The 20,346-nt window shown below is 37.4% G+C and overlaps 1 pseudogene; it reads left to right on the top strand.

The window, feature by feature from the left end:
* The first annotated feature begins 19,578 nt into the window (after positions 1-19,578).
* Positions 19,579-19,697, top strand: LOC148521673 (5S ribosomal RNA; annotated as a pseudogene).
* Positions 19,698-20,346: the final 649 nt, after the last annotated feature.

Genomic DNA, 20,346 nt, shown 5'->3' with positions numbered 1-20,346 from the left:
TTTTATACAAATTATTTATCAAAGCTTGGAGAGAGTTAAAGTGGGGAAATATAATGTACCAACCAATAAGCTTTGAACTGTCATTTATCAAACAAAGCTTGGAAAATGACAGATGCTGATTGGTTATTACTTTATGAATCTACATAATTACTTTCCCTGTACCAATATTTCATCCAACTGTGTAATATTAAAGAAATCCTTGAAACATTACCGGTTGGAAGTACCACAGATGAGAAACCCTGGTGGCTGAATATAGTACATTTCACATGAAACTTAAATTCTCTGCTAAAAGGATCAGGATGCACAAATGATTAAACAAATAAATTAAAATGAGATATATGTATTCAATTCCTTTTAGTATTTTCTAAGAAAAATTATGTAAAAAAGGCTGAGCTGAAAATGATATGTTCTTACTAACATAATTTACATACTTCATTTATATCAGCATGAGGGTATTATTAAATCTTATTCTCAACATACCAGCATGGTCCATGTAAATGCTAAGTAGTTTTATAGTCAGGTATTTTGATTGAAAATATTTAATGGTAATACAGATTGAATTCATTTTAAAAATCTACAGAGGAAGTGAAAACAATTCTCTGCTGTAAATGTTCTGCTTCCCCCAATAAATAAGAAATTGAAGTCTGCATGATATCGCATGCAGATTCTGAAAAGGTATTCTTTAATGGCACTGCCATCTGCGGTGCTGGAGGTACAGTATGTGACCACACCATTTAAATTTTAAACAAAAAATCATACAGGCTCTGCACTCACCTAATATTTACTCCAAACCGTTTCTCATTTAAATTCAAATATTGTTGGTTCCAAAATACTGCAATAGTTTGTCAAGCTGAGGCACTGCATCAAAGTTTCTCCTTCTGGCCAGTCCCTGCACTGACTCACAAAAACATGAGAATTGCTTTGCATCATTTGCCACCAGGTATCACACATATTTTATATACAAACTAAGCAAATGCTGATTAATGATATGCTTGGGTCAGGTTCTGTCTCTTCAAAGCCAATGAGCTAGCAGGCCTAAGCCCATGAAAAAAAGCAGAGTGCCTGCATCTCAGGTGAGTAGTCTTCATCCCGGGAAGGGCAGGTAGTTTATGCCCCGGCAGGATGGATAGGACGGGTGATCGGGTGTGTATAGTCTATGTCCCAGTTGTTGGGTAGTCTATGTCATGGGTTGGGGGATGAAATAGGTTAGCAACCTATTTTCAGGATGAAGGTTGTGTGTGTGTTGTCGCACACCCCTTGCCCTGATTGTGCACATGCGTATGAACTAAGCATTTGCCCCATTATGATTTAAATGAGTTATGACAATAAGGGGGCATTAGATGGTCTTTATTTTGGTGTCAAAATTCTTCATTTGTCTGATTTTACATTGTTAATCAGATTTTTGGTGATATATGTTAATAGGCATAATTGGTCTAATATAGAGTTGGACGCATATTACATATAGATCGTGACTGCAAAATGCGTCCTGGAAAAAGATGCATTTTTCTTAGTCTGAAAAGCTGACCATATACACAAGACGCAACTACAAGATGTGTCAGGCTCTGCAATGGCAGCATATGCACCTGCTGTACTCCAGGAGCAAACAGTAGTATATGTTGTACTATAGTATATGCTCCTGGTTTACACCAGATGTGGCTTCACAGTGAAAAAATTAGAGTACACAATTCATGCACAAAATATTACTGTACATGTCAATTACAGTTTTATTGACACTAATACATTCACATTATCATTTAAAAATAAATTAGAACAAGATACAGAGATAAAATGAAAGTATTTAATGGAAAACAATACACACACCCGTTACATTCTCCTTTCAAAGATCTAATAGAAAGAAATATGCTTTATTGCTGCAGACTAACTATCATTTAGCAGATACAAATTTGCGGGCGATCATCATCATTATTATCAGTTCACATTTTACACAAGCGGTCGTGCTAGTTATCCCCTTCCAAACAGACATATGTGCATCTTTCTTGTGGTCAGCAAGTGACACATTTTGTAAGAAAATGCTGTAACTGTACTTTAGCTGTGCTTGCATGCCTCCTCCAACTACTGTCACATCCCAGTAATGCAAGGAATTACAAGCTCCAAATGTGTCTCAGTCAACATGAAAAAATATACAGCTGGAAAAAATGCAACTTGGTGGAAAAAAAAATAGCATTTTTGTCATTGCCACTCCTTGCTCTGGAAGTATGTATACAGTAGTTTCCACCAACAACATAAACCTTTTCTCCATTCCAATAAACAAAATTGCAGTAGGGGGGTGATTCTGAGTTTGACACAGTCAAGTCCGAATTTGCTTCCATCATGGCGACCTACTGACTAAGAATTACCAATAAAGCTCACTGTCTGTCTACATACGTATTAGTTTGATTTCATGTCTCCCAGGCGCACTGCCCATTATTTTTTTGCATCTATGATTATATCTGAACTACTTTACCAACAGTTCCATGCTGGGTGTAAGAGATCTGTTCAAACAGGCATCCTAACACTTTAATGAGGCATAAAAGTCATGATAAACTCCCATAACACTTGCCATCAGATGCAACCACTCAAAGGTTCTTAATACTCAATGCCCAGCTGTGCCTACTTGACATTAGTCTCCGTTTGCACGAGATCCGACACAGTCGCAACTGCTTACTACTTTGGATGCATAGTGTGGCTCATGCATATGAAATGGGATTGAAATGCCGCCGGTTAAAATCCCGACAGCAGATGCCCGACAGGATCAAGATCCCGACAGCGCAGGTAAATAACCTAACGTCCCCTGTCCCCCTCTAACCCTAACCCTCCCTTAGTGGTGCCTAACCCTAAGCTCCCCCCTTAGTACCTAACCCTAACCTACTCCCGGGGGTGCCGAACTCTAACCCCCCTTACTGCTCCCTAAACCTAACCCTTCCAGGGGGGTGCCTAACCCTAACCTCTCCCTGGAGATGCCTAACCCTCCCCCCTAGGGGTGCCTATCCCTAATCTCCCCCCAAAAACTAACCCTAACCCTGCTAGACTCCCTAATCTTAACCCTTTCACCCCTGAGGCTAACCCTAATGCCGCCCTGGACTTACCTTCATTTGGGATAGCGTCCTTGACGTTCCGGCATCGGGATTATGACAGGCGTCAGTATTTCACGCCTATCATAAATCCCTAGCCGGCATTCCGCTGTCGGGATTGTGACCAGCGGCCTTGCAGCTGCCGGTCATGTGACTACATCCCCATGCATACACTATATTCAGACACATGCGCAGTTGGCTCAAAATTAGGACATATGTCCATTTCTTTAGATATGTCCAACTCAGAATCATCCCCTAGATGTGAGAATCTGAAGATTTTTTTTTTTTTTTAGTATTTGGGTCAGAGTCTGTATATGCAACTATATATATATATATATATATATATATAATGCTAAATCCAGTAAATACAGTCAGCACACCATAATTATAAGCAAATAAAACCATTTATAAATCATCAATATTAATGTGTATTCCATCAGCCATGTCCAAACAATGTGCAATAGTGTAAAAATGCATTATTAAAAAGGCTCATTTCGATCACCCCCTCTTTTTAATGGTGGAATATGATCTATTGGCATTACTCTGAAGTCCAAAGTGTTATGACCCATCTCCACAAAGTGCCTTGCTACAGGTGGAGTATTACCATCAACTTTCAGAAAGACCTTCCTAATAGAAGAGCGGTGTAAGGCAGTTCGCTCCTTAAGCATCTGGATAGTTTTTCAAATATATATATATATATATATATGGTCACAAGGGTACTTGATGGCAAAAATTACAAATCTACTTTCACAAATGAGATGATATTTGATCCTATATGTTCTTTTCATTCCGGGATCTTGAAACTGTTTACCAGTTATTAGAAATCTGCAATTAATGCAGACTGAACAGCGGAATACTCCATGGTTAAGTGATAACCAATTAGCAGGGCCCTTAATTCCAATATCAGACTTCATGACAATGTCCTTGATTTTGCTGTTGCATCTATAGCATAACATGGTCTTGGCAGATTCTTCCCAAAATTGTGTCTGGTTGAATTATATGCCAATGGCGCAATATTCCATGTTTCAAAATGTTTGAGCTGATGGAATACATTGTAGAACAAATAATATGTTCACATTTGTTTTTCACCTTTGGTGTTAACAACATTGACCTTTCAAGGTTCACGCATTTATCGATAGCCCCCTGGACTTCAGATACTGCATATTCTCTTTGCACAAATTTATCGCCCATTTTTCTCAAAGCCACTGGTAACTTTGTCTTATCCGATGTGATTCTCCCAACACATATAAGTTGAGAATTAGGACGGCTTTTCTTTAATGGAAGAGGGTGAAAGCTATCTGCCGCAAGTAAAGTGTTCTTGTCTGTGATTTTACTATATATCACAGTTGCAAAATGTCCATCCAGAATTTGCACTGTAACATATAGCTAATGTATTATAGATGGACTGAAGTTCAGAGTAAACCAAATGGTACTAGCAATGGAATTCAAATCATTAAAAAAACTTTAAAAGGTTTTGTTTACCCACAGTCCAAATCATAAATAGGTCATAAATACACTGAATGTAAAAAATATATATTTAGATAATAAACGAGACCTAATGTATCTCCTTTCATATGCCTGCAAAAATAAATTTGCATGCGTCGGGGCCATACTGGAACCCATTGTGGTTCCCCAGCATAGCAGGAAAAATGTATTATTAAAAAGAAAATATTTTTTATGCAAAATAATATAATCCAATAACATAAAAAAATCTATTGGAGGACCATTATAATGAGAACTGGAGGCAACCATCTCCCTTACAGCTTCCATCGCTTCTATATGTGGGATATTCATGTACAATATACAATATCAAGTGTTACTAATAAGACGTCACTGGATGGTAATGAAAGCTTAATCAACTTATTTAAAAAGTGAGTGGTGTCACGTAAATAGTACTCAGTGTTCTGTAGTTCTGTACTATTGGTTGAAGCAGAAAATCATCATATTGTGAAAGCGTCTAAAACAACGGGAGGAAATTATTGATCTCCTGGGGGGATTGTGTAAGGTTTTATGAACCTTCAGAAGGATAAACTGTACAACAAAGGAAGGATTGGATAATCTTGTATCAAAAATGTGTCTATTTGTTCATCTAGCCAAGAATTATTTAACTTTAGGTCAATAATGTTATCTATTTATTTTTTGTATAATGATGTGGGATCCATTTGTAATTTTTTTGAAACTAGACTCATCAGACAACTGTCTAAGTACTTCACTGATATAATCAGCTTTATCCAATATCATGATCTTTCAGCCTTTATTGGCAGGGCGGATTATAATATCTTTATTATTATTTCAATTAATTGATTGCTTGAATCTGCCTGGGGCTTACATTATAGAAGGAAGTTTTTTGCTTTTTAATGGAAAATGTATATAAGTGCCTGCGCTTCAATCTGAAATGGGTAATAATGGAATATATGCTGCAATATGTAAATAGGCATAGTAATGTTAGGTTGATATGCACATGCTTGGCAGGGGGTTTATTTAAGATTAATATGATATAGGGTAGTTACAGTGCTCCCTTGTTGCTGAATCTGATAAAAACACTAGGTGGTACAGTAGGCAGCTAATTAGCTAATAAGTGTTTAACTGATATGACTAAGTCCATAAATAGTCTTATCCTTCATGTGATAGTAATAAATAGTCCTTTGGGTGTTGCACTCTGAGGGGGAGTCCCATGCCCTCCCTTCCAACAACTTACCCTTAAGTCCAGATGGTCGATGGTCCTTCATTGCTGCTGCGTCCAATGGAGTGTGTGCCAGGTTACACACTTGCTATGTATTCCTCTTCTAATCACCAGGTGCAATGGGACAGTTGAGTCTTATGCTCCCTTGTGGTCACATGGTCCCCGGCTGTCTACCACCACGGCCAGCCACTCTACCCACTGGATTTGGGGAGACTGAGGAGTGCTTGTCAGTGTTCAAAGTATTGAATGTTCTGTACTTCTATTCAGTAGTCAGATGTGTAGCAGCCTTATAGCCTTCCTCAGGGATGTGATAGCTGTATGTAATAGGTTACTGTTTAAGTAGGTTTCATGCATGAAGTAACACGTACTAGGGATTTCTGGTTGTCATGGTGATGTGATGTCATGGGATAAACAAAGTCTCTGATTGGTGAATCGTTGTCTCTTCTTACAGAATGAATGAGTGGCACTTGGTTATGTTGTACACATCTAAGCAAGTGATTACATTAATTCTAATAAAAGAATCAGCTACTGAAAATATCAGTTGTAATATATCAGAGATGAGCGGGTCCGGTTCTCAGAGAGCTGGACTCACCCAAACATTGCAAATCCGAGTTGGATCCAAGAACGGCTTGGGTTTTCCCACCTGATCTCAAAATGAGGCAAAAAGTCATCCTCTCGCTGTCAGCTTCTTAATGGGTTTTGGATTATATAAAGGTTCCCGCGATCTGCGCCATTTTCACTCCGGTTCTGGAGAGAGAAGCTAACAGACGTGTAGTCACTGTCAGTCACTCAGTGTGTGTCCAGTCGGGGTTGAATGCTGCTGCTGTGTTATCCATAAGTGGGCTTAGGCAGTAGTAAATATAGAGGGGGGCTTCCTTCAGTGGGTGCTACAGCTGCTGTGTCACTTGTCCTGTCAATTAACTGTGGCTGCTGCTGTGTTGTTGTCCTGTCCATCAGGCTAAGGCTGCAGTCCATAAAGGGGTGCTGTGTTGTCCAGAGGGGGGTGCTCTGTAAATTAGGTGTGCTCTTCCCCAGTGTAAAAATAAAAGTTATTTTTTTCCTTATTTTTGTGTGTGTGCATTAGCAACTTAGCTGCTCTATTATTGTTCGGTGATACTGCCACAGTTTATCATCCATGTATTTGTGGCTCTGCAGGTGGTCTGTCTGCACTTGGTGGGGGTGCTTTGTTGTCCATAAAGAAGGGGTGCTGTCTGTGTTGTTCATCAAGGGGCTGCTGCCTCAGTAAGGGGTGCTCTTCCCGAGTGTAAAAATTATTAAAATGAAATAAAATTAATATTATCAAACCACAAAAAATAAAAAAATATATATATTTTTGTGTGTGTGCATTAGCAACTTACCTGCACAATTATTGTTTGGTGACACTGCCGGCCAGACTGCAGTTTATCATCCACATATTTGTGACTCTGCAGGTGTTCTTGCAGCACCTCCAACAGCATGGCAATTTCATTTCTATTAGTTCTATAAAAATTAAAAAACCTCCTCCAGATCAAAGATGTCTTTTAGGAACTGAAGAACTTGATCCTAGATTGATATTCCCTTATAATTTTAAATAAATTAATAACTAATTAATCCTTCTGTCCTTTCTTTGTCTTCAGTCCATAAACATACTCTAACTCCGTCGGGCCTCTGACCTAGTTAAGGAAAACATTCTTGGTTTTAAAACTTCCTCGGGGTCGTATAGTATATTAAACTGCCATCCTGTCTACCACTGCTATGCCACTATGTACCATGTTGTAAGCTGAACTGCCACATGTTAGTGCCACCCACTGCTGTTGCTTAGCTTAGTCAGCCAGCTAGTTGGATGCAACCTTTTGCCTCTAAACTAGATTAAATCAATATTGTGAGCTGTGAGGTGGTCAAAATTGACTGGAAATTACTGGAAATAAATGTTATTGAAGTCAATAATTATGTAGGAACAAAAACATGCCAAAGTATGTGATTTTAGCTGTTTTTATGATTTTTATAAGAAAAGGCCAAAACTGGTAATAGGGTTAAGCAGATATATGGGCGATGTATATGTTTGACAGATATTCTTATAAGATTCCTGATAGGAAGAGTCAATTGTGTCTATGATGACAAGGCATCTCTTTTCACAAGGTTGATAAATGTATCGTTAAAGGGTGCATTTATCATACAGTAGGTTCAAAAATACTCTTAAGCCTAAATTTCTTAATCTCTTCTACTTCAGAATTCCTGTTACCAAAAACATTTTTCAATTTCAATTGCAGCTGAAACTTATATAAATCGACCTCTACATGAAACGGTTTTTGTTTGTATGTCTGGACAATGTAAGCCCCTTAAGCCAATACATTAATTTCATATGTGGGTAAGTATTTTCTCTTTTAAAAAAGGACCCTTTGCATGAGAATTATCAGAATCATTTGTGAGGTCTGTGAGTCAAGATCAGTGAAAAATCTATTACCAGAGAATTTTCTGTTACCCTGTTACCGGTAACCACATGTTGCATTTGCTTGATGACCATTTGCAGCCTTTCATGTACATCATGTACCCTCACAATGATGGAATTTTCCTGAAGGTTAATGCACTGTGTCATTGGTCCCTAGTTGTCCACTATTGGCTCGAGGAGCACTCTGAAGAGTTCAGATGAATGGCATGGCCACCACAATCATCCGACATGAACTCAATTGAGCAATTGTGGGATGTTGTGGAGAGGTCCATTCGCACCCAAGATCCTGTACCTACGTATATCACAGAGCTGTGGGAAGCTACCAGATGGTATGGGTCAAAATTTCTCCAGAGGTCTTCCACTTGGGGTTGCTGCACTTCACTAGAGGGCTTCCTACAGTACATGATACTAGGCATCTATCGCATGACTTTTGGTGCTTGTGTAGCTGTATATACATGGGTTGATTGAAAAGTAATAAGACTGATTTTTTATTCAGAATCAGATGACTCCACAGGATATGAACATGTTTCTTTTTCAAAGTAGTGTTCTTCACATTCAATACAATTTTTGCAGCATTTTAATAGTGATTCAAAGACTTGCAGTAGACTTTTTTGTTTTTTCACTTCATCATCTGTTTTTCAGGGTTGGGAGTACCTAGAAATCACATGGCACTAAGTCCGGGCTATATGGAGGGTGTTCCAGTACTGTCCCATTAATTTCAGTCACTGCTGCCAATGCAACAGCAGCAACATGTGGTGGGGCATTGTCTTTGAGCAAAACCACTGTATCACCATTAATTGTTGGTCCACAGGGAACCCAGTGCTGTAGGATCATACCATGCACATCAAAAAACAGCAGAAGCATGACTTTACACACCAAAGGAATCAGACATAAGTTTTGGGTGTAGGCGAATTAGCGTGTTTCCAGATCATAATGATGAATACACAATCATCCCACGTCACAATCAATGTCATGAAATTGGGTATCCTCTCCAACATTCGAACGGTGTTCTTGCACAATTCAACTCGTCGCAGCTGCTATTCTGTGAGATTTCTGGGTTCCCACCTGGCACACATGCAATGCATTTTCAGTTTGTTTGTCACAATATGCTGAACCTGTTCTAATGAGATGCCAAGTGAAGCCAAACATTTGCGTAAAGTTAACCTTCTGTCATTTTGCAACATCTCCGCAGCTTTGGCAATGTTGATATCTGTAACAGCGGTGGATGGTCTCCCAGAATGTGCTTCATCAGTCACTCGCATGTTACCCTCTTTGAAGTGTTTCCACCACTGAAATACAGCTGCACAGCCAATTGTTTCTCCACCATATGCTTGGCATAATATTATATGAGTTTCATTTCAACTTTTTCCAAGTTTAACACAAAATTCAATCACACATCTCTGACGTAATATCACAGACATGTCTTCCTCATTTGCCATGACAGAACGTACAAAGATCTTCCACTCGCTGGGACCAAACAAAGAAGACTATGGCAGTCCAACCACAGGTTCAGACACATCGATGTATGAGCTTCACAATAACCAGCATAACATTGCCACATCTATCTATGGGAAAGAAAAACAGGGCAATCAGCCCCCATTTATATACTATACCAACATCCTGAAAACCCATTTGCTTGGTGTCATGAGGTAGAAAATACCACATTTGCTGAAGAAACAGTGTTTTTTGCTCCATATATATATATATATATATATATTTACATACAGTATATATATATATATATATATATATATATATATATATATATAAAATATCATACAAATATATATATATGGAAGAGAAAGGGTATCTTTGGTGTGCTACAACTTTTAGTATTAATTGAATAGAATAAATTTCCACCACTTAGGGGGATTTATTGCAAAATTAGCTGTTGGTCAAACACAACCTTCTAGTTGGTCTTCAAATCACCATAAGTTTATATTTTGGATATTATTCATAAAATAAAAGCCCTATGGTAGCCCATAATTCTTATACCTGAATATTTTATTCTTGGTATATCAACAGAGGTATAAATATAAACAATTTACAATACAAATCAATACATAAATAGCATAAAACAACTTTTAGTAAACCTGCCCCAGTACAGAAGGATAGATGTTATCTGCCACCTACACCTTTACAGGTGTGGGCTCTTAAGTGGACCTCTTATGTGGTAGGTGCAGGTTTTTCAAAGCGATGACCCCTAGTGTTTTGTCCACCTATGGACTTCATCAGGGGTAAACACAAAATGGAACTGGTCTGTACCTCTGTACCTCTGTTGATATACCAAGAATAAAATATTCAGGTATAAGAATTATGGGCTACAATAGGGCTTTTATTTCATGAATAATATTCAAAACATAAACTTATGGTGATTTGAAGACTAACTAGAAGGTTGTGTTTGACAAAAGCTAATATTGCAATAAATCCCCCTAAGTGGTGGAAATTTCTTCTATTAAATTAATACTCAAAGTTGTAGCGCTCCAAAGGTACCCCTTCTCTTCCATTTCTATTTTTAGGTCCTCTACTAGCAGAGGTCTGCCTAATTGGTGCAGCTGAACCAGTGTACGCATGATATAAGGGTTCATTTTGTATATATATATATATATATATATATATTTAAACAGAACGATGGTGCAGCACTGGGGGCAAGAATAAAAAATTCAGTCACAGGCTCTTAGCAGCTTCAACGTTTCAGTTATAATAAACTGTCTTCAGGAAAAAGTAACAGACAAACATTTAAAACATACCTTATATACTACTACACCCGGTGAAGACAGAAACTCCGGCTCGGGACTGCACACCCACACGGCGTCTCCTTTGAATGACGTCATCATGCTGATAGCGCCCGGTGTCGCTCCTTCTGTGACCACCCATCACCATGTCTACAGGGATAAATAAACACCATAATGAATACCATCACATACCAATTGAAAACAGAAAATTGGAACAAAAGATCTCACTATAATAAACACTAGATACAGAGAATTACCATATAGACTATAAGCTTACAAGAAGCTTACAAAAAACTAACATAAGAAATACTTTCATTTAGACCCTTAGGAAATAGAACGTCAAGTTTAACTATCCAGTAAGTTTCACGTTGCAATAATTTATTTGCTCGATCACCTCCACATAATAGCAGGGGGATGAAGTCAATCATCCTATAATGCAAACTGGAAAGGGGATGTTTAAGTTCAGAGAAATGGCAAGCTACAGATTGTTCACTGAAACCTGATAATAGTGCATTACGAATGGTAGATCCATACGCTCCTTAAATTTCCGCTCCATTTTACCAATATAGCTAAAACCGCAAGGGCAAATTATTTGGTATATTACAAAATTAGAGTTACAAGTAGGTTGGAATTTAATGGAGAAAGGTTTGCCACTATGTGGATGATGGAATGTATCACCCGCAATCAAGTATTGGCACGTTACACATGTGCATTTAATGCAACCTAATTTTTTAGAAAAAAATTATGGGTTATTTTTACCGCCTTTACCGGGATGTGAAATGTCGGTTTTTACAAAATTATCTCTCAGGTTGCGGCCCCGAGAGTAACAGGGCATTAGTTCAGTGTTAGAAAGATGAAGCTGCTCATCTGATTCTATTAAGGGCCAGTGTTTCTTGCCGATTTTTTTAATTGTGGGGGAGGCAACAGTATATTTGTTAACCCAAGGGAACTTGGGTTTAACATGGGTACTATGTTGTTTGGAAAGACGTATTTTCCTATCCATCGATAGAACTCTTTCCTTGGTTGACTTAAGTTGGCCAAGGTTGTAACCTCTACAGGAAAATCGATAAATTAATTTGTCTATTTGTAGTGCTGCCTTATCAGCATCGCTGTTGATGCGGTGAATTCTGACCATTTGGGAGTATGGGAGTCTTCTAATGAGACTCTTTTGGTGACAACTTTGAGCTTATAACAGCATATTTCTGTTGGTTGGTTTTGTATACAAGCTCGTGACAATTAAATTATCAAGGACAGAAATCTTAATGTCAAGGAAATTAATTTCCTTCCTGTCAAAGATGTATGTAAATTTAATGGGGTTACTACTTAGATTATGATTCTCAATTAGAGATTTTAAAATGACTTCTTCACCATCCCAAAACACAATTAGATCGTCTATGTACCGCGCGTATAAAGTGATATGTGCTGAAATTAAAGGAGCCTCAAAGAATAAATTATTCTCCACAATAAACATAACAAAGTTGGCATAAACGGGGTCTACACTCGAGCCCGTTGTGCAGCCTCTCACTTGTAGGAAATACTGTGCATCATACATGAAAAAAGTGTTGGTTAATATCAACTCAAAAAGACGTAGAAAAAAGTCAATCAGTACAGGAGAACACTCAGTCCTGGAAATCAAGAATTTCTTAACACAATGAAGACCAAAATCATGAGGGATACATGTATAGAGATTGATTACATCAATACTTACCAACCAGCAATTACCTGTTATAGAATCCATATCACATATTTTATTTAATAGAGTGGTGGTATCTAATAAGAACGTTTTTTCCTTCTGAATTGTATTTTTGCAATCGTGAATCTAAATATATTGCTGTCGGTTGAAGTAAAGAACCCCTCGCTGACACTATTGGGTGTCCAGGTGGAGGGTTCAAGCCCTTGTGAATCTTTGGAATTGTGTAAAAGATTGGTGTTATTGCAAATTTAGGTTGAAGAATATTCATCAATATATTGGATATACAATTTGAATCCACTCCTTGTTGTAAAATCATAAGTCATTTCTTTTTACAGGAAGATGTAGGGTCTTCCTGTAGTTTAATGTAGACAGATTCATCTGATAACTGTTTCTCAGCTTCAGTTTTGTAATCCTTAAGGTCTTGTAGGATGATAGCTCCACCTTTATCTGTGTTACGGATGATTCAATTATTGTTATTAGACAATGAATGTAGAGCCTGCGTTTCAAGTGGGGAAAGATTAAGTTGAATAACAGCTTTCTTGTTGCAAAAATCTGAATTAGAAACGTCTTGTTCCAAAACACGTAAGAAAGTTTTTATGCTGGCATTGTTAGACTGAGGGTCAAAGGTTGAATAAGGTGCACATTGCTTCAATTGTGATGGAATAACATCTTGATTCATCCCAGAAACATCGCCCTTAAAAAATTCTTTGAGTTTTAATTTCCTTTGAAGTGTATATTTATCGAAATTCCATTGTAATTCCTCAAAAGGCACAGATGGAACAAAAGAGAGACCTTTGTTCAATAAGCTATATTCGCTGTTTGAAAGTTCATAAGATGATAAATTGAATATTAGGTCCTTCTGTATTGAGGGGGTCTGCCTGCTCTTCCTCTGCCTCTTGGTTTGGCCACCACACCTTGTGAAGCGCCTTTTTTGCCCGGCCTTTTCTGCCTGGTAATCATACCTAAAGGGCTAGAAGCACTGCTTATTTTTTCTGAATCACTATTAGAGCTATTGGCTTCTTGTAAGGATTCTGTCTCAAACCTCATGAAAGGTTTTGTGTTATGTCTAAAGAAAGGACGTCTTTGGTCTTGTGGGCGATTGCCAGATAGCCACTGATAAACTGTATGAGTTTCATAATCATGTTCCACTTTTACCAATTTTTCTTTTTGAAAGCGAATTAAGGGCCTGATTCAGACCTGGACGCAAGCGGCCGTTCGCTCGTAGTCCGTACGAATGGAAATATGTAAAACAAAGCGCTCACATGTTTGATTGCTCATAGCTAGGCTTCCACTCCATATTCACACAACCCCTCCTCTAGCTAGAGAGCATTCAAAATAGCAAGCTCTCTACTCATCTTTGGTTGATGTCTGCGCTCGCACAAGTAACTTCCGGAAGTTGGATTGTCAGTTTTCGATTGCCTTGTTTCTTGTTCTGCAAACATACTTGAATTGATTGGTGGCAATCACCGTATTAAGTTACTTAATTGAACCTCAAATGTTTTCAATCTTGTTTTTTTTTTGAATGTCAATAAACTTTATTGTTTGTATTGTGTGACATTTGTTCCGCTGAATCCGTACGGTTATAAGGACAAAGCAGATTTATAGTATAATTCCAAAGAATGTTTCTGTTATTAATGTTTTCCTTTTAGGTTTACAAACAGATTATATGGTTATTCCGTTTGTTCTGACCTTTGCTAACGCATCTAAATGCATCAAGCCAATCATAAGTCCCAATATGTTTTTTGGGGTTTTTCACATGACTCACACATTAACCAATAGAATTGTTCCTTTTAATTATGAAAGTACATTAGCCAATCAGATTTTTCTTGGGCCTTTATTAAAACTGTTTTGTGTGAAAAAAATCATCAAAAAGTAATGGGCCAGAGAATAACCACACGCCATCCCCTCGTCGCCAATATAATGAAGCGGAGGGTGTACGCGGAGGTGCGGTGTCATCTGCATTCCATGGGCTACATCGGCCATTTGGAGTGCAGATGGTCTGATCTGCGATGCAGGTCACCATGCCTGTTCGAGTCTCTCCGGCTGCAGATCCGTCGGCGTAAGTGTATATGTGAATGGTTTAATCTTATTTGCATAATGTACTTTGCTAATGTAAATTATCATTAATGCGTGTGCATGTTTGCAGTATGGCCTTGTTTTGTTATAAATTATACCTTGTATTTGTGTATGTGAATTTAGGATAAAGTTTTTTTTTTTTTTTAAATGTATTACAATTTAGTTAATCTTCTTGAACTATCCATCATTTAGGTCAAGAGCGTATAGTGAGGCGGTGAAGAAGGCTGGCCCGACCCCTATCCCCCATTCCAACCCTCTCTTCCCCTGCCCACTCCTCCCCAAATTCACCACCCTCCCCTGACCTTGCCATCCATATTTCCCCTCCCTATCCTGGTCCCCAATCCCAAACCACCCCTCCCTCCCCTGTCATACCCATCCATATTTCTACTCCCTCCCCTGATCCACCCTCTCCATGTTCCACTCCCTCATCTCTTTCCCAACTCACCCCTCCCACATTACATCTTAATTGGCCGACATCATCAGAGGATGAAATTGGCCACTCTGCCACGGTTCTGTATGCTGCAGGTATTTTTTTTTTGGTGGAAGTAATGTTTTGAAATGTTCCCTATATGCATACACTGTGGCTGTTTTTTTTTTTTTGACATTATATTTCTTTTTTATCCATTTTATATGAATTTTAAATTTGCCCTGTGTACATAAAAAATTCAGTTTAGTACAAATCTGCTATTTTTAAAAAAAAATAAAAAATGTTGGTTTAACATTGCGCATATGACACATGCCAAACCACTACCACTTGTGTCTTTCATGTTTTTTGATTAAATTAAAGATTGTCAACTTGTGTTAGGCTTTCTTCATGTAAAAATGTTTTAGTTCTAACCACTGTTTTATATATATATATATATATATATATATATAAACAGAATTGGAATTAACCCTTAAGTGACAGGAATGCTCAGTGAAATAAATATTAGTTTGTGGATAATGCAAAGAACAACAAATAAATCTGGATATAAAGTGTCTCGTGCAATCACTGTAAATTCATAACGTGCAATAAATAATTAGTCAGGTGGACCAAACAATAAATATAGAGAATAGAAAGTGCCTGTGCGTTATTATTAAATACACATAATAATAAATAAATAAATAAGTACTCAGTTGAGGTTCTGTGCAAAATACAGCCCTATAAGCTAAGGTCACTTAGGAACAAAAGTGCCAATGCAATGAGATAAAAACAAAGAAAATTAATTTTTTAAGACAAAGAGTAAAAATTGCCCATAATTAGGCAAAATATATGAACCACCATAGAAGTAAAAAATGCAACATAAATAATTAAAAGAGAAATGAGTTGTAAACAATAGCAGCTTATCTGAGTATGTAGAAAAGTTAATTCTCTCAAAAGTTCATGAGGCAGGTAACAGTCACTCCAAACGCGTTTCGTACTATAACTTCATCAAGGGGATAGTGTGTAAGTGTAATGGTCAGATATTTATACCCCATTAGGAGTTCAACCAAGGTCAGGTATCCGCATCACTTCCTGTATACAGGAGCGCACCTATAAAAATCCATTTAACAGTACAGCTATAGCCTTTTAACGCTTCTTCAGCTATATCTAGTTTATAGCAGTAATTAGTCTTTAAATATTGTGCTTGTGCGTAGTTTAAAAACCTTTTCTTAAAGTCATCAATAGGGCTACTTCCGCCCTTCTCGGCGTTACTTCTGCCCTCACTTAGGCGCATCATATCCGGCATGTCATCTCCACGTGGGTCCAAGGCGCGCGGGGACTTTGTCATGTGCCCTCCGTATTTCATAGCGGTGTGCGTCAACTCCGTTTTCTGGACACGTGTTCAGTCATAACATACAGGCCTCTCAGCTGACCGCGTTGTAGGGCGTCACTTCCACCCTTCCTCCGCGTTCTCCTGTGTTGTTATTCCGCCCTTCTGCTGTTTTATAAGGCGAGACTTCCGCCTTTCTCCTGTACATCGTGTGAATCATTTTTGCCCACACTTTAAAACGGGCTTACATTCGTTATTTCTTCAAATTAATCTAGACTTCAAAAATAAAAGGACAATATTAGGATATGGTCCAGGCATGGATGTTGAAATAAAATCATCCCCTTATTAATGTTATGTTAGAAAAAACGTTAGCTTCCAAATTATCATAGGAGTTGAACACATCACAGAAATGGAGCTATTTCGTAATAGTCATTGAAACCTTTAGGTGATAGTGTATCCAGTTCGAATATCCAGAACATTTCCCTTCTTGATAATAAGTTGCCCAGGTCTCCTCCTCTTTCTCCTAAGGTTACATGTTCAATTGCTTAATATGAGATATCATCCGGATTGGAGTTATGTACTATCGAAAAATGCTTAGATACAGCCTGCCCCTCTACCTTATTTTTAATATTCCAAATATGCTCCTGTATTCTTAACTTAAGTGGTCGCTTGGTTTTTCCAATATATTTAAGTCCACAAGTGCATTCCAGCAAATAAATAACCAACGTAGAATTACAATTCAGAAAACTTTTGATGGTATACTCTTTGGATGCATCTGAATTCATGAAGGTTTTCCTTTTGGGGTGGAGGAACTTGCAGATATTACAGTGTCCGCACTTATAACTTCCAGTACATTTCAAGGTGTTCATAGTACGTTGTTATTTTTCCTTTAACATGCTTGGTGCTAATAGATCTTTTAAATTCTGAGATTTTCTGAAGATGATTTGTGGTTTCGGTGGAAGGATCTTCTTCAGAGCTGGATCCATGAGCAATATACTCCAAGGTTTATTAAAAGACTTTCTGATTAGATTCTCATGACCACTGATGTAGTAATAAAAGGTACTATCTCATTCTCCTGTTGTTTTTCTGTCTTATATTTCAATAAATTACTTCTTTCCAGGTGTTGGGTTTTCTGTATCGCTGTTGCTATTGTTGTTTCTGGATATTCCTTCTCTCTGAATCTATTAGCATACACTTCCATTTGTTCATTGCAGATTGTGGCATCACTGCAATTACGTTTTATCCTGTAGAACTAGGAGTAGGGGATGTTCTTCTTCCATTTATCCAGATGACTGCTTTTATAATGCAAGTAACTGTTAGCATCTACTCCTTTTATGAAATTCTTTGTACAATCTTATCACCTGTTGCTGTAAGAATCAAGTCTAAAAACTCTATACTAGAGTCATTAAAATTAGACATAAACTTCAAATTCATATTATTATTTGAAATGTTTGATAAAAAATGATTAAAACTTCTTCTGGTCCTTCCCAAATCATTAAAATATCGTCGATGCACCTTTTATAAAAGATGATATGATCCTTGAATGGGTTATTATTGTATACATAATCCTTTTCCCAACATCCCATGAACAAATTGGCGAAACTAGGGGCAAATGTTGTGCCCATCGCCGTTTCGCATATTTGACGATAAAATTGACTTAAAAATTTAAAATAATTATGAGTGAGTATAAAAGACAAAAGATCACATAAAAATTCTTTGTGAGGAACTTCAATCTCTGCATCCATCTCTAGGAACATTCTGGCTGCGTTAATACCTTTGGAGTGTTCTATACATGTGTATAAGGATTGGACATCGATGGTTATCCAATTAAAAGTCTGTTTCCAATGTATACTCTCTACTTTTTGTAGTACACTTGTAGTGTCCTTGAGATAGGATTCCAATTTTGTAACATATTTTTGTAGAAAAATGTCCACATATTTGGAGAGATTCGAGGTAAGTGATTCAATGCCCGCTATGATAGGCCTACCTGGAGGTTCCGTGATAGATTTATGAATCTTGGGTAGGAAGTAAAAAATCGGGGTCGCGGGGTTTGATTTCATTAAAAATTGAAATTCTTCTTTCGTTAAAATATTTCTTTGTAGACCATAAAATAAAACAGTTCTCAATTCCTCTATGTAATCTTCAGTTGTATCTTTTGATAATTTTTCATAGGAAATTCTATCATCAAGAAGTCTATGAGCTTCCTTCAGATAATAAGCATGGTCCATGACTCACCAAACCCCCCCCCTTTGTCAGCTGGTTTTATAACTACCTCCTGGTTCTTTTTCAAGTTTTTAAGGGCTTCAAGTGTACTACAACAAATAGAGGGTATACATTGGAAACAGACTTTTAATTGGATAACCATCGATGTCCAATCCTTATATACATGTATAGAACACTCCAAAGGTATAAACGCAGCCAGAATGTTCCTAGAGATGGATGCAGAGATTGAAGTTCCTCACAAAGAATTTTTATGTGATCTTATGTCTTTTATACTCACTCATAATTATTTTACATTTTTAAGTCAAGCATGTTAAAGGAAAAAAGAACAATGTACTATGAACACCTTGAAATGTACTGGAAGTTATAAGTGCGGACACTGTAATATCTGCAAGTTCCTCCACCCCAAAAGGAAAACCTTCATGAATTCAGATGCATCCAAAGAGTATACCATCAAAAGTTTTCTGAATTGTAATTCTACATCGGTTATTTATTTGCTGGAATGCACTTGTGGTCTTAAATATATTGGAAAAACCAAGCGACCACTTAAGTTAAGAATACAGGAGCATATTCGGAATATTAAAAATAAGGTAGAGGGGCATGCTGTATCTAAGCATTTTTCGATAGTACATAACACCAATCCGGATGATATCTCATATAAAGCAATTGAACATGTAACCTTAGGAGAAAGAGGAGGAGACCTGGGCAACTTATTATCAAGAAGGGAAATGTTCTGGATATTCGAACTGGATACACTATCACCTAAAGGTTTCAATGACTATTACGAAATAGCTCCATTTCTGTGATGTGTTCAACTCCTATCTACTAATATACCATCTATTATGTGGATGGGCCTGACAAGTACCCCAAAGAATTATCTCTTTTGGGGGAAGATCAGGTTTAATAGAAAATCTGGCATGATTTGTGTTGAATGAATCTATTTGCTGCCATACCATCATGTGTGAGCCCAATCTAGTCTGATCTTGGAAGCAAAGCATGATTGGGCCAGGTCAGTACCAAGGAGGGCTACCCCTTTGGAATATCTGGTGCTGCAAATTTACCCTGGTAATGGAAATAAAACCAAGTCATTGCCTAAGAAGGGAACCATAACACACACAGAAAGCATCTACAAGCATATCCCGAAGAGGAGGAATAAGATGATATGCTAAGGTTTACAACCATACCTCCAGATTGCAATATCAGTTTTAAGACTGAAAATTCAATATGGTGGGGCCTGACTAGTACCAGAAATGGAGACATCCTGGGAATCCCAGGTGTTGTAAATAAGAAAATTTCCTGAATATTGTCCAAAATATAAAGAAGAAATAATAAAGAAACCCCAGTGATGCTCCCACATGATGACTATCAAGAAACTTAAGAACTTTCAAATTCCAGTGATCCCTCTCAGAAAAATGAAGAACTAAAAGAATCCTCCACATTCCAGAAGTAAAAAGGAAATAACGCAAAACTGGCATTAGAAATTCTCTCCAGAGACTGAATATTTAATATTAGATATTTTATTCTACAGTATTAGTCCAGTTACATACATTCCATACACATTCTTAACATTTTGAATATATGCATTAATAGAGTATGAATTAGTTACACCAATTTTAATTTATGATTTATTTTATGCTTGGTTCAAGAATTATTACTCATATTATATGATAACTTGGAAGCTAACGTTTTTTCTAACATAACATTAAT

This window comes from Taudactylus pleione, unplaced genomic scaffold (genome assembly GCF_031769625.1).
Source record: "Taudactylus pleione unplaced genomic scaffold, aTauple2 ptg000156l, whole genome shotgun sequence".
NCBI lineage: Eukaryota > Metazoa > Chordata > Amphibia > Anura > Myobatrachidae > Taudactylus > Taudactylus pleione.
The sequence above is the reverse complement of the archived record's forward strand: the minus strand, read 5'-3'. Positions and strand labels throughout refer to the sequence as shown.